Below are 13659 nucleotides of genomic sequence, written 5' to 3'. Positions count from 1 at the left end.
AGCTCCCTAGCATTGATTACTCTTAGGCCTTCTGGGCACATGTAAATAATAGATTGAATTATTTCTCATGATAGAGGAAAGGTAGTTAGATAGCAGATGGATTCTGAGTACCTCAATTATTAATTCAGGAAAGAATCTGCCATTCCTAATGCCCTGATACATGAAATTGCTTCTGCTCTCTTCCCACCCTACAAAGGGCTCCAGCTAGAACTGGATGGGTCTAGTGCAGTCCTGGAGCTGCCATTGAACTACTTCTTAGTCAACCAGCCAGTGCAGATGATTGACTGGGCATATCTAGACCTGCTGTTTGGAGGACTAATCACACTTCCAGAGTATAGGTATCTTAAAACCAAAAGCATACAGTGATTGTTGGGGGGTGGGGAATATTTCCCACCAATTATGACATCACCATAACAATTTGTGTGTAACAGAGTAATAGCCATGATATTTTTTTAATACAGTAAAAAAACAAAAACCTGTTCATCAATTATGACATGATTTAAATATAGATAAATTTTTAAAATCTTGTTAGAATCCTAGATAGGCACTCTGGTTGAGAATAGGACCCTGAAAAGCCAGTAGTACTGTGAGTCCTGGAGATGGCAGAAGCAGCCGAAATCATGTTTAGGTAAATTTCACACCAAGCTCTCTCTTTGGATGTGTATATTAATGTGAAAGGCAACTCTCTGAATTTGTACCTCAGTGTAAAAAGCATACTACTAATAACTAGATTAATACTAACATTTTAAACATTTTTAAATGGTGCTAAAGAAAAACAAATTTTGATTTTTAACATTAAAATTTATAAACAACTCTAAAAAGAAACTGTATAAAGCACATTAGTTTTCACCTGCAGGAATGAACATACATTAATTCATTCAATAGATATTTATTGTATATATCCCAAGGGCTGGCTAGTCACTAAGGATACAGGGGGAAAGAAGACACATTTTACCTTGATGGAAGTTACAACATGGGGAGCAGATTATACAGAGATCTTACAGAGTCTAGTGAGTCAGGAAAGTCCTTCCTCAGAAAAGTAAGATTTCTGCATAGCAGTTAGTCAGTGAAGAGAGGAATAACAGGAAAAAAATGTGTTTCAGGCAGAGGAAACAAAAAGTGCATCATTCCTGCAAAGAACTGGAAAAAGTACAACAAAGTGTAGAGCGTGAGAGGAAGAGTGCCTTGAAAAAAGCTCAAGAGGTAGGCAAGAGTCAGCTCATGCAATAGCATGCAGTCGTACATTTGGGTATTTTTTCCTACAGCAAATGGAAACCTTTAATAAAAAGATTTTAAGGGCACATAATCACTTTGTTTTGTTCTTATCACACATGCACACAAAAAATAAAGAGGGTGAGAGGAAATTTTTGGAGGTAATAGATATTGGTGGCATTGATTGTGGTGATGGTTTCACTAGTATAACCTTATCTCCAAGGACTCCCCAAGTTGTGTATGCTAAATAAGTACAGCTTTTTATATCTCAATAACACCTCAGTAAAGTGGTTTAAAAAACATGTAATCAGATCTGTGTTTTTAATTTAAAAGATTGTTCTTTTCAAAAAGCATACTGGCAAGAGAGGAAAGCAGAATTTGATACAAAGAATCCAATACTGAGGCAAAGAACCAGTGAGAGTTACTGATGACTAGGATGGTGAGGAAAGGAAGTTAAGAATGGCTTTCTTACCTTTAATACCTGGTGGTATGCGGTGCTGGTTCCTGAAGTAAAGAGAACACAAGGACCAGCAGGTTTTTGGACACAGAAAGATATGTTCTTTTTTAACATGTTGAAATTGAAACGCCCAGAGAGACCTCCAAATGGAAATATCTGTTGCATTGTTGGGTTTAGAAGCCGGTATCTCCAAAGAAGCGTGTGGAAGTAAATTAGTGAGTTTGCCCAGAGAACAGATAGAGAAAGTGGCTGAGGAAGAAATCATGAGAAACACCATCAGGTAAGGAAGGATGAATCTCTCTCTCTCTCTCTCTCACACACACACACAGGCTGAGAACCGTCCAGAACCAGCTGAGAATTCCACATTGGTTTTTTTTGTAAAAAATGTTTCTAGTGTTTACTATCATATTGGTTTTATATGCATTATAAAACACTGGCTCAGGGCTTCCCTGGTGGCGCAGTGGTTGAGAGTCTGCCTGCCGGTGCAGGGGACACGGGTTCGAGCTCTGGTCTGGGAGGATCCCACATGCCGCGGAGCGGCTGGGCCCGTGAGCCATGGCCGCTGAGCCTGCGTGTCCGGAGCCTGTGCTCCGCAATGGGAGAGGCCACAACAGTGGGAGGCCCGCATACCACAAAAAAAAAAACAAACAAAAAAAACACTGGCTCAAATTCAATTCTGTAATAAACAGCTTTGTTACCCATTTATCAACATTCACTTTTAGTACAGCAACAATACATAGCTATTGAATAATTCAGCAGCTGAATTAATGGCATACTGGCAACAAAGTAAAAAGGCAGACCAAAGGAACACTATGAAGCACTAGTCTGTGACTCTAACGATGGACTGTATTTGTGCTATGCTAGGAAAAGAGGAGCGGCTAAGCAATTAGGAGAGCACTAATCACCTCAACCTGTCTCCAGATCTTTATATTCTAGATCCTTTCCCGTACTTTCTGTGCAACCATGATATGTTTTACTTAACCTACCCTTCACTTCCTGGTCTATAAAAATAATAATAGGGCTTCCCTGGTGGCGCAGTGGTTGAGAGTCTGCCTGCCGATGCAGGGGACATGGGTTCGTGCCCCGGTCCATGAAGATCCCACATGCCGCGGAGCGGCTGGGCCCGTGGGCCATGGCCGCTGAGCCTGCGCGTCTGGAGCCTGTGCTTTGCAACGGGAGAGGCCACAACAGTGAGAGGCCCATGTACCACAAAAAAAAAAATAATAATAATAATAATAATAATAGTGTTACCTACTGTAATAGGTTGTTGTGAAGATTCATTTAACCAATACAATGCTTTTTATTGTTGATCACACATATTCTCGGTGGTGTTTTTGGTTGTAGCTCATAGTATACTCTGCCAAGGTAATGATTACCAGCTTGGATTTTGGCTCCAAATATCCCTCCACCTTCCATGTAAAGGAATTGAGGGGAAGTACATTGAAATAAGGACATTTGCCCTTTAACTTAGGTCTAAGCTAGGGGCAAGTCAAGCTGTTTCTGAACCTTTTATCCCTCAGGCCACACTTTGGGATCTTGGCCTTCAAGATCTCACATAACACAAAGGAGGCAGCAAAAATGTAGAAAAACAATTTCTCCCTATGGCACCCACTCAGTGCTCTCTTACTCCTGAATTTCATCCTGGTGGCCTTCCAGTCCTCAAAATTTACATCACCTCCTGTCTAGTCTGTGGCTCATATTAGCACATGGGCTAGGGAATGGAGTACTGAGCAGAACTGTAGAGATTCAACCTCAAACAGAAGACATCCGGAAACTGAATTACTTCCACCAGTTCAGTCCTATTTATCCTTTTCCTCTTCTCAATAAGAGCACTTCCTACCGTGGCCCAGTTTTTTGTTTTTTTTTTTTTTTTTTTTGCTGTACGCGGGCCTCTCACTGTGTGGCCTCTCCCATTGCGGAGCACAGGCTCCGGACGCGCAGGCTCAGCGGCCGTGGCTCACGGGCCCAGCCGCTCCGTGGCATGTGGGATCTTCCCGGACCGGGGCATGAACCCGTGTCCCCTGCATCAGCAGGCGGACTCTCAACCACTGCGCCACCAGGGAAGCCCCGTGGCCAAGTTTTAAACCTGGAACTCCATTTTACTCATGACCCAAAGAATTTGCTTCAAAATAATACAGCAGTGGGGAAAGTGGAAAGGAATATGGATAATCTATATAATTACATATAACCCTATATATAATAGATTATACAATTGATTACATAATCAATCTATAGGAATGACTGGTTTTGAGTTCATAATTGTTGAAGCTGGAAAGAGACATGGTGGTCATTATTCTATTTTTGTATGTGTTAAAAAAATTTTTCCCCAAAGAGCTAGGGGAAGCAGAGAGAGGAAGAGAAGTTGTGAAATCAACTATAAACCTAAGAGGTGGACCTTTAAGGTTTTTTAATATACTCAAGTCCTCTCTATTCTCACTCTCTTCCTTCCCCACCAGCTTTACTCAATTCCATACCCTCCTGACTGCCTGTGTTCCTTTTCTGCCATGAGGAGGGCAGCTACATGAGGTGCTATTTCAAGGAGGTAAATAGGAAATCCCCTTAGCCCATGCAACCTGTTTTTCTTGAAGGCAAGGAATAGCCTGGACAATGTTAAATGCCTGCCAGAGACATCAAAGCGCAAAGGAACGTACAGCAGAACCTCAGCTTGCCTAGAGAGCACGTTGCCTCCTCGCAGATAACAGAGGCCCAAAGCTGAAGCACAAAATTGAAAGAAATTGCATCATGTTTATAAATGACATTGGCAAGGACTGAGACTGAAAAACTGTCTAGGTGAACCAAACTTCATTTGGTGAATGCTTAACAAGAACATGTACGTAGAAATGTACTAGACATTGAGGGAAATACAGGAACTTCCTGCCCTTGAGGTTATAGCCCAAATCTGGAAATGAACTCTATAGAGTATATACATCAAATAAGTGATACTGACAATATATGTAAGGCTAAAGTGGTGTAAGTCACACAAGACTTAACCAGGGTCATAAAGAAATTTGGCTTAGAGAGAATATTGGAGAACTCAGCCTTAGCAAAGAGAGTAATTGGAATAAAGGAGAGTAATTGGAATAAAGGAGGAGCAGAAACACTAAAGTTCTAGCTCTTATTATACAGCTTTTAAGAAATGGCTTGGACTTCCCTGGTGGCACAGAGGTTAAGAATCCACCTGTCAATGCAGGGGACATGGGTTCAAGCCCTGGTCTGGGAAGATTCCACATGCCACGGAGCAACTAAGCCCGTGCGCCACAACTACTGAGCCCACGTGCTACCACTACTGAAGCCCGGGCAACTAGAGCCCATGCTCCGCAACAAGAGAAGCCACTGCAATAAGCCTGCACACCGCAACGAAGAGCAGCCCCCACTCGCTGCAACTAGAGAAAGCCTGGGCGCAGTTCAACAAAGACCCAACGCAGCCAAAAATAAATAAATAAATAAATTAATTTTAAAAAATCCTTAAAAAAAATGGCTTATGTGGCTTGAATAGGTTTTCAAATTGTCAAGCAAATAGAGCCCTAGTAGTAAGATGCAAGGACCACATATTAGTATCTATCACTACCATAACTTAAGAATTTCAAAATCAAAGTCTCAGTGATTTATGTTCTAAGGATGGTTGTTTGATCTGTATCTGAAGTGCATTAATCAGTGATAGCTTTTACAAATATTTATAGTAACTAAGATAAATATCCTACCACCTCAGGAAAAAAAGGCTTTACCCACCACACCCTTCCACCATTACCCTTAACTCTCCGAATAACAAAACAGAATGCAAACATTGAGATTAAACAGGCAAGTTTTATTATCAAATGTAACAATTCTACAAAAACTCAGTAGTATTGTAGCATTACTGCCTATCTTAAAGTCTTTCAGAGCTTTGGGCAGACAGCATCTTAAGGTAGCCAAGTATAAAGAACTATTTTTCTGATCTTAAGTGCCAGTTATCACCAATTTTCACACAAAACGGTTTTTCTTTTTATTTCTCCTACTGCAGTTAAAGGGCCATTGCTGGTCAGTGAAGAGGGAATGTTTGGCTCTCCATTCAAGGTGTTAAAGTAATGCAAAGTAAATAAAAATAGCAGCCACATGAATCTGCATGGCATTGCATCCAAGCTAAGGACAATATGAGTAAATTAAAGAAACATGTGCACTCAACTAATCAAATCCTGTTTCCTCTCTGGAGTTACACGAGGCAGCAGTGCTATCTAGCTAGTGTCTAATATTGCACGTCTGGAGCATAAACACAGCGAAACACACAGTGCTAAACACTGACAGCATCAGTACCTGTGCTCACCACATCAGTGTTTACCTCTCAGTCTAGCATGCTGACTATAACCCTATGCTTTTAAAAGTTTTCATTATTTGACAGTTAAGGCATTAGAGAAAAAGTTTTAAGGCTATCTTAATATATACAAGCATTCACTTTCATTAGTATATTGCTTTCTAGAATACACTGTTCAAATATCTCATTTTTGTGATATTAAAAACTATGGAATTCCTTATTAAAGTCCAAACCATCAATAATGGGAATAGTACAATATAAAATAATACATATGAAGCCATAATATTCAATTACAATTCAAACTAGAAATTACTAACCACACGTAGCTGCTTCATTTTTGGTTTTACATTTTGGCCCCTAGTTCATTCTTATTTACAACTGATACCTACTGAGAAAAAATCCAACTTTTTAAACTATGTATGTTTTGTGGTGGGTGTGCCATTTCTTCTCACTTCTTCCAGGGTGTTTTAAAAATAGTTTCGGTGGCTTTTAACTGTAAGACATTGTGATGGCCAAGAGACTGGGAAAATATTAGTTTTATTTCTTTTTGTAAGTTTGTGACTTTATTCCAGGACCTTATTCTTGAGTTACTTAGGAAGAGCACGTGGTTGTGCAGAAGATGGGGAGAAAAGAGTGGGAACACACAAAAATGAAGCTTCCATAACAGAGTTCCTGATGGAGATAGTAGACACTAGTGGAGTTTTCTTTTTCCCCCAAGACTTAAAACTTAGGAAACACCTATGATGCCACGTTAGCTGGGAGTAATGGAGAAACCCGATTTCAAATTCGCATTTTAAATGCCTATTTGCAATCAGAAAGGAGCCAAGCATGCTGCTTGCAATAAGAATTTGGCTTCACTGGCTCAAATTTTTCACTCCACCAAAAGATAGGGCACAGGCCCACTGTCCAATCATGTTTGATGAAAATACTGCAGCCTGAGTGTAGACAAACTTCTCCTGAAGTTGCTAGAAGTTGTCTTATGTCTGAAGGTTTCAGGATCACCATACATCTTTCAAACACTGAAAAAAATGAACAAAGGGAAAAATTATAGTCTCTAAATTTTACAATTCTTAGTAGCCATAAAAAAAGAGATTCTGAATTCTAAACGGTCTGGAAAAGCCTTTAGGTAGTCCAAATTTTTATTTTATACCGACATAATTGGGATTTACACAGCAAATTCTCAGGGAATACAGGGCTGACAAGTGAAGTTTATCACCTCCCCACTTAACTTTTTTGTGAAGAGACTATTCTCCTCATTCCTTATTCTGGGTCCCAAAGTTATCAGAACATTTTACTGATACTAGAGGTTTAATACCATTTTTAAAATAAATTAAACCATTAAGACAAAAATTTTAAATTAAATTCTAGTATAAGAAATTAAAAAAAATTTCAAACAAGAATATTTGTATCAGTAAGAAGCACTGAAAGGGGACTTCCCTGGCGGTCCAGTCGTTAGGATTCCTCACTTCCAATGCAGGGGGCGCAAGTTCGATCCATGGTCTGGGTACTAAGTTTGCACATGCCGTGTGGGGTGGCCAGAAAAAAAAAGAAGCACTGAGGAATGACACTGACACTGTAGCAAACATGAGCTCTACATGTCAGTGACTAATCGATAAAAGCCACCTTTATGTGGATTATTTCATCCTTACAACCACCTTATTATATTACCACTTTATCCCCACTTTACAGATGGGGAAACTGAGGCACAGAGCAATTAAGCCAATAATTGGAAGATCTAGAATTTGAATGTAAATTGGTTCCACTGTGCTATTTTTCTTATACACCACACAAAATCTTTAAAATGAAAACTGTAACTAGGCATGTGTATACTTTGACATGTAAATGAGAAACGGAAATGAAGATAGAAATAAAGATAGCTGTTCGGAGTTCAGCCTTATTCATGTGGCCAGTTTGTAACTGTGGTTAAGACTAGATTTGCTTTTAGAACAGATTCCAAAATTGGTAGAGATTTAGATTCAGGTACTTTAAGAACAGAGAAATCTTTATTCGTTAGAACTCATTTTTAAAATGTGGTTTACAAAGTGACCATAGTTAACATTTAGCTTTAAACATTATGCATTGAAACCTCCTCCTTGGTACAGACAAGAAAATCTCTATCACTGACCCAACAACATTATTGTCCAATAACTATTCTGTCCTTCTTTTGGCAATAGCAACAGATTTTCCTTAAATGACTGCCCCTCACCCAATCTCAAGGCCACAAATAGGCAACTTTACTGCTGAGCCCAACAAGTGACTCAGATATAGCCAATAAGAGCCCTGCATATCCTTGGCCACAGTGGTTTCAGAGATGGACTTAAAGTGGGGCCAGTGACACTGAATTCCTGGCTTCCTCTGGACTTGCGATGGAAGGGTGGGAAGGCAGGAGTTGCTGGGGGTACGTCATGGAGAGAGTTTGGCTGAGAGTGAGCCCTTGGATCCAGCCAAGTCAGTCAACTCTGGACCTGTCTGTTATCAGAGTCAATGAATTCTACCTTCCTCATTCTCAGCCCATACTATTAGTATTCTAGTAGGAAACCATTGTAGATGCTGAAAATTATACCTTCATATTTTGTCAAAATGTGGCAGAGTTCAGAAGAAATTAAAAGTTTAACCTTCTCAGACCTGCCTTTTAATCCCAGTGGTATCCAATGGAATTTTAGCATTTAGCAATGAGCACATTCCTAGCTGCCAGCAAAAAATAGAAAATCTCATACAAATAAGGAGAAAATGTTCCCTATTCCCCTTTAGCTGCAGAAAAGCAAACACTATTATGCAAAGACAATTTTGAAGCTACAACTGCAAGTATCCACAAATCAGTCTTTCCTTTCTAGTAAGGTCTGTGTTAAAACATACAATGTTGTATTTTGCATTAAACTGTCATTAAAAGCACTATGTACAAAGAATTCTTTTAATTTATCTGGATTTCACCAACTGGTGTTATGCCCTATGGAATGAACCTAAACCTCTTAAAAAAAAAAAGCTTGCAATTCTGATTAGTTGTAATATTTTATTTCCTCCCAGTAATTCTGACATCTCTTTTCTGAAAGTATAATTCATAGGTGAGATTTTTTTGTTAGGACAGAAGAACAGTTTCTTCTTCCTTATAGTAAAGCTAAAATAAAACCCATAACTCAGATTCTTTAATCAAAGAAAGCCTGTTTCTCATTTAAATCAATACAATCAGCATTTATCTGTTGTTCTTACCCATTTTTATAATACTAGTTGGAGGAGGAAGACAGAAGTTTTGTCTAGTTTTTTTTTTTTTTTTTTTGCGGTACACGGGCCCCTCACTGCTGTGGCCTCTCCCGTTGCAGAGCACAGGCTCCGGACGTGCAGGCTCAGCGGCCATGGCTCACGGGCCCAGCCGCTCCGCGGCATGTGGGATCTTCCCAGACCGGGGCACGAACCCACGTCCCCTGCACCGGCAGGCAGACTCTCAACCACTGCGCCACCAGGGAAGCCCAGTTTTGTCTAATTTTGAAAGCTGCTTTTTTTTATCCAAAAGATACCTTGAAGGACTTCCCTGGTGGTCCAGGGGCTAAGACTCCATGCTCCCAATGCAGGGAGACCAGGTTCAATCCCTGATTAGGGAACTAGATCCCACATGCCGCAACTAAGAGTGTGCATGTCGCAACTAAAGATCCCACATGCTGCAATGAAGACCCTGGGTGCCCAAGACCCGGGTGCAGCCAAATAAATAAATAAATAAATAAATATTTAAAAAACAAAACAGAACTGAAATCTCTAAAATCAAGCAAACAAAAACAAACAAAAGGTACCTTGAATTTTTTGGCCAAAAACTAAAATATTGATCCAAATAAAAAAGATTTTTCAATCCACAAATTAATCTAAACTATACACTAAGAGACCAAGTATAAAAAACACTCTTCAAATGAGAGTTACATGGAGATTTTGTTTTGTTTTGCTTTTTTGCATAAAATTTAGCTGTTGTGAGAATACCAGGCTTAATATATTGCAAGAATCTCCAAAAATACCTAGTATACAGACAAAAGTTTTCACAAAAAAGCAAAGAAAACTATAAGCACTTTATCTTGACTTCCCAGCTTTCAGAACTGTGAGAAAGTAAATATTTGTTGTTTATAAGCCACCCAGGGCTTCCCTGGTGGCGCAGTGGTTGAGAGTCCGCCTGCCGACGCAGGAGACATAGGTTCGTGCCCCGGTCCGGGAAGATCTCATATGCCGCGGAGCGGCTGGGCCCATGAGCCATGGCCGCTGAGCCTGTGTGTCCGGAGCCTGTGCTCCGCAACAGGAGAGGCCACAACAGTGAGAGGCCCACGTACCACAAAACAAAACAAACAAACAAACAAACAAAGCATATAAGCCACCCAAGTCCCTCGAATTGCGTTAGGCCAGCCTGAATAGATGAAGCCATTTACCAAATGATCAAATTGATACCACCAGGGAGGTCATGTGGGTATAGTACAACAGATATTATGTATCATGAGATCTAATGAGAGGGGCTCTTCACCTCTATGTATTCTTTCCTAACACCCATTACCCCAGCCTAATCACAAGAAAAACATTAAACAAATTCAAACTAAAGGACAGCCCATAAGACTTCAAAAGCAGCATAACTCAGAATTGTCAAGGTCTAGAAAATAAGCAAAGACTGAGAAACTAACACAGGCCAGAGGACACTAAGGAGACAGGCCAACTAAATGTGAAATCCTAGACTGGATCCTGGAATAGAAAAAGGACATTAATGGAAATACTGGTGAAATCTGAAAAATGTCTAAAATGTAGATAGTAGTCAAAAACATTGCCTGTGTAATGATTATTGTGATCATAGCAACAAAATAGTTATTTGTATACAAAAGAACTTTAGTTTGTATAACTGTATATTCATTAACCCATCTAATTCTCACCCCCCAAAATTGTTACATATGTAGAAGAGATTTTTTCCCAATTTTTACAGAGAAGGGAAATGTCACCTCTAAAGAATTATCATCTCCATATGTATGCAAAATATAGTTCTAAATATAGTTAAGAAGCACTTGTTGACAGATTTAAATTTATGAGCTGACCCTGCCCCTTTGAGATCCTAGGAGTATGAGACTTGGAACTCACAGTGAAAGTGGGGGGTACAAGAACACTGGCCATCTGAGGAGGCATACTTTCCAGCCCGCCATCACAATCTCCTTCTCTGGAGGGAAACTTGGGCATCTTTAATAGACTAGGAGCTGTCCTTGGGGGTCTTTTATGACCAAAAAAAAGAGGCATATCTACAGTAGTTCTTGGGGCAGTCAACAAATATTGGCTGGTTTGAGAGGACTAGGCTACATGAGAAGACAGATAGTGTGACTTTTTTCTTTTATTGATTGATTGATTGATTGATTAATGGCTGTGTTGGGTCTTCGTTGCTGTGCGTGGGCTTTCTCTAGTTGTGGTAGCGGGGGCTACTCTTTGTTGCAGTGTGCGGGCTTCTCATTGCAGTGGCTTCTCTTGTTGCAGAGCACGGGCTCTAGGCACATGGGTTTCAGTAGTTGTGGCTCGCGGGCTCTAGAGCACAGGCTCAGTAGTGGTGGTGCACAGGCTTAGTTGCTCCGTGGCATGTGGGATCTTCCCCGACCAGGGCTCAAACCCGTGTCCCCTGCATTGGCAGGCGGATTCTTAACCACTGCGCCACCAGGGAAGCCCCAGTGTGATTTTTACCAGACCTCACTATGGGCTTTGGCTACCTTTATCTGATTCTATAACCAGCAGTGACACTGTTCTTTCAATAAATTTTTAGAGCACTGTATTAGTTTCCTGTGGCTGCTATAACAAATTACCACAAATTGGTTGCTTAAACAGCAGAAATTTATTCTTACAATTCTGGAGGCCAGAAGTTAGAAATCAAGGTGTCAGCCAGGCTGCACACCCTCCAGAGGCTGTAGGAAATAATCTACTCTTGGCTTCTTCCAGCTTCTGGTGGCTGCAGGTGTTCCTTGGCTTGTGTCCACTTCATTCCAATCTCTTTCTCTGTAGTTACACTTCCACCTCCTCTCTTATATGTGTCTACCTGATCTCTTTCTGCCTCTTTCTTGTAATTGCACTTAGGGCCCACACAGGTAATCCAAAATAAACTCCTCCTCTCAAGATCCTTAATTTATATCTTTTGCCATGTAAGGCAAGTCACAGGTTCCAGGGATTAGGATGTAAACATATATTTTCGGTCACTGTTCAGTTCAAGGCAAGCACTTACTCTGCTGTGCTCTTATTTGCCCAAAGGAAAAGAGCACCAAGACTGAAGCTAGGAGTTAGTGGTCTTTTTATCAGCTTGGTCACTAGCTGTATGACTCTGTGAAAGTTGTCTAACCTCTCTGGATTTCATCTCATCTGTCAAATGGGGTCAGGGTACCTGTCCTGATGCCTCACAGGGCTGTGGTAAAACTCGAATGAGACTGCAGATATAAAAGTGCTCTCAGAGCGTAAGCCACTCTATTGGTGTCAAAGATGACTGGTGATGATGAATTTGCTATTCATATGGATGAGGAGAAAAATATACAAATATACAGTCACAATATAAGGTTAAGGGGAAAGAAACAGGTCTAAAATTCCTTGAGGGCATACAAAAAAAGGAGCTGAAAGGAACTATTCACTGTGGTTATTTCTGGATGGTGGGATTATTTGTGATTTCCTTGTACCTGTCTATATGTTCCAAATTCTTTATACTAAGCACACAATACGTTTATGATCCTTACTTCCTAGGGTTGTTAACTAAATGAGATAACTTATGTTCAGTATTTCACGTAGTACTCGATGTGAATTTTTATAAACCCTCAATATAAAGGCAGATTAATCTGATGTTATAAGAACATGCAAAAGTCTGGATTGTAACAAAGCAGCTGATATGTTATCCTATCATGACCCCAAATATACAATACATAGATAGAATTAGAGGTACTGAGTAATGGTCATAGTCAATTTAACATTTCTAATGTAATTTCAAAAGGTTCCATTTCTAGTCAGATTTTTTTGCTTGTTTGTTTTCTTTTGGCTGCACCACGAGGCATGCAGGGTCTTAGTTCCCAGACCAGGGATCGAACCCTGGTCCCGGCAGTGAAAGCGCTGAGCTCTAACCACTGGACGGCCAGGGAATTCCCCAATTCTAGTCATTTCTTATTCAAAATACTCATTTTACAATATGAACAATATGCTTGTCAAGTTCACAGACAGCATCAAGGGGTTAAATAAAGAACATTTGAAAAGACAAAGTATGAACCAAAAAGAACACCAACAGGTTAGAATAATGTGCTCTCATCACTGTGAACTAGACTAGAAAATACCCCATTCATACTACCTCGTATCTGGGCATGCTCTTTGACAGTACCAAGATATCTTGAAACTTCACTGAAAATGGCAGAGAATCAACACTTGCAACCCAGAATGGGGGGCTTTACAACTTCAGGATGAGAGGCTAAGACTAACTGTCATTTCTCAAAGATGACATTGCACTGGCAACCTCTTTTCTAATTTAGAATCCATGTGGTTGAAGCCCACATGGTCCTTGGCCATGAAAATGGCTACAAAATTTGAAAATGACATGCCAGCAAACCAATTTCTGCAAACCCAATATTAAAAAATGAAGAAATAAGCCACACCAATTCCGGGCCATGTCCTTATAACTCTATCTCTTTTGAGGAGACTCATAGGCAATGTCAGTATCCTTTAAGGGAAGTTTATAGATTAGTGGGGT

General features: G+C 40.2%; 1 protein-coding gene across 3 annotated transcripts in view; it reads right to left on the bottom strand.

Moving 5' to 3' along the window:
• Window positions 1-5458: 5458 nt before the first annotated feature.
• Window positions 5459-13659, bottom strand: part of ESRP1 (epithelial splicing regulatory protein 1) — a 60063-nt gene continuing 51862 nt past the window's right edge. For all 3 annotated transcript variants that reach the window (XM_081258234.1, XM_081258236.1, XM_081258235.1), the window contains one exon: window positions 5459-6976. The gene's annotated coding sequence lies outside the window, so the exon portion shown is untranslated. The remainder of the gene's footprint in view (window positions 6977-13659) is intronic.

The sequence above is a fragment of the Mesoplodon bidens genome (assembly GCF_964165515.1).
Source record: "Mesoplodon bidens genome assembly, chromosome: 16".
NCBI classification, from domain to species: domain Eukaryota; kingdom Metazoa; phylum Chordata; class Mammalia; order Artiodactyla; family Ziphiidae; genus Mesoplodon; species Mesoplodon bidens.
This window is presented reverse-complemented; position numbering and strand designations above follow the sequence as displayed.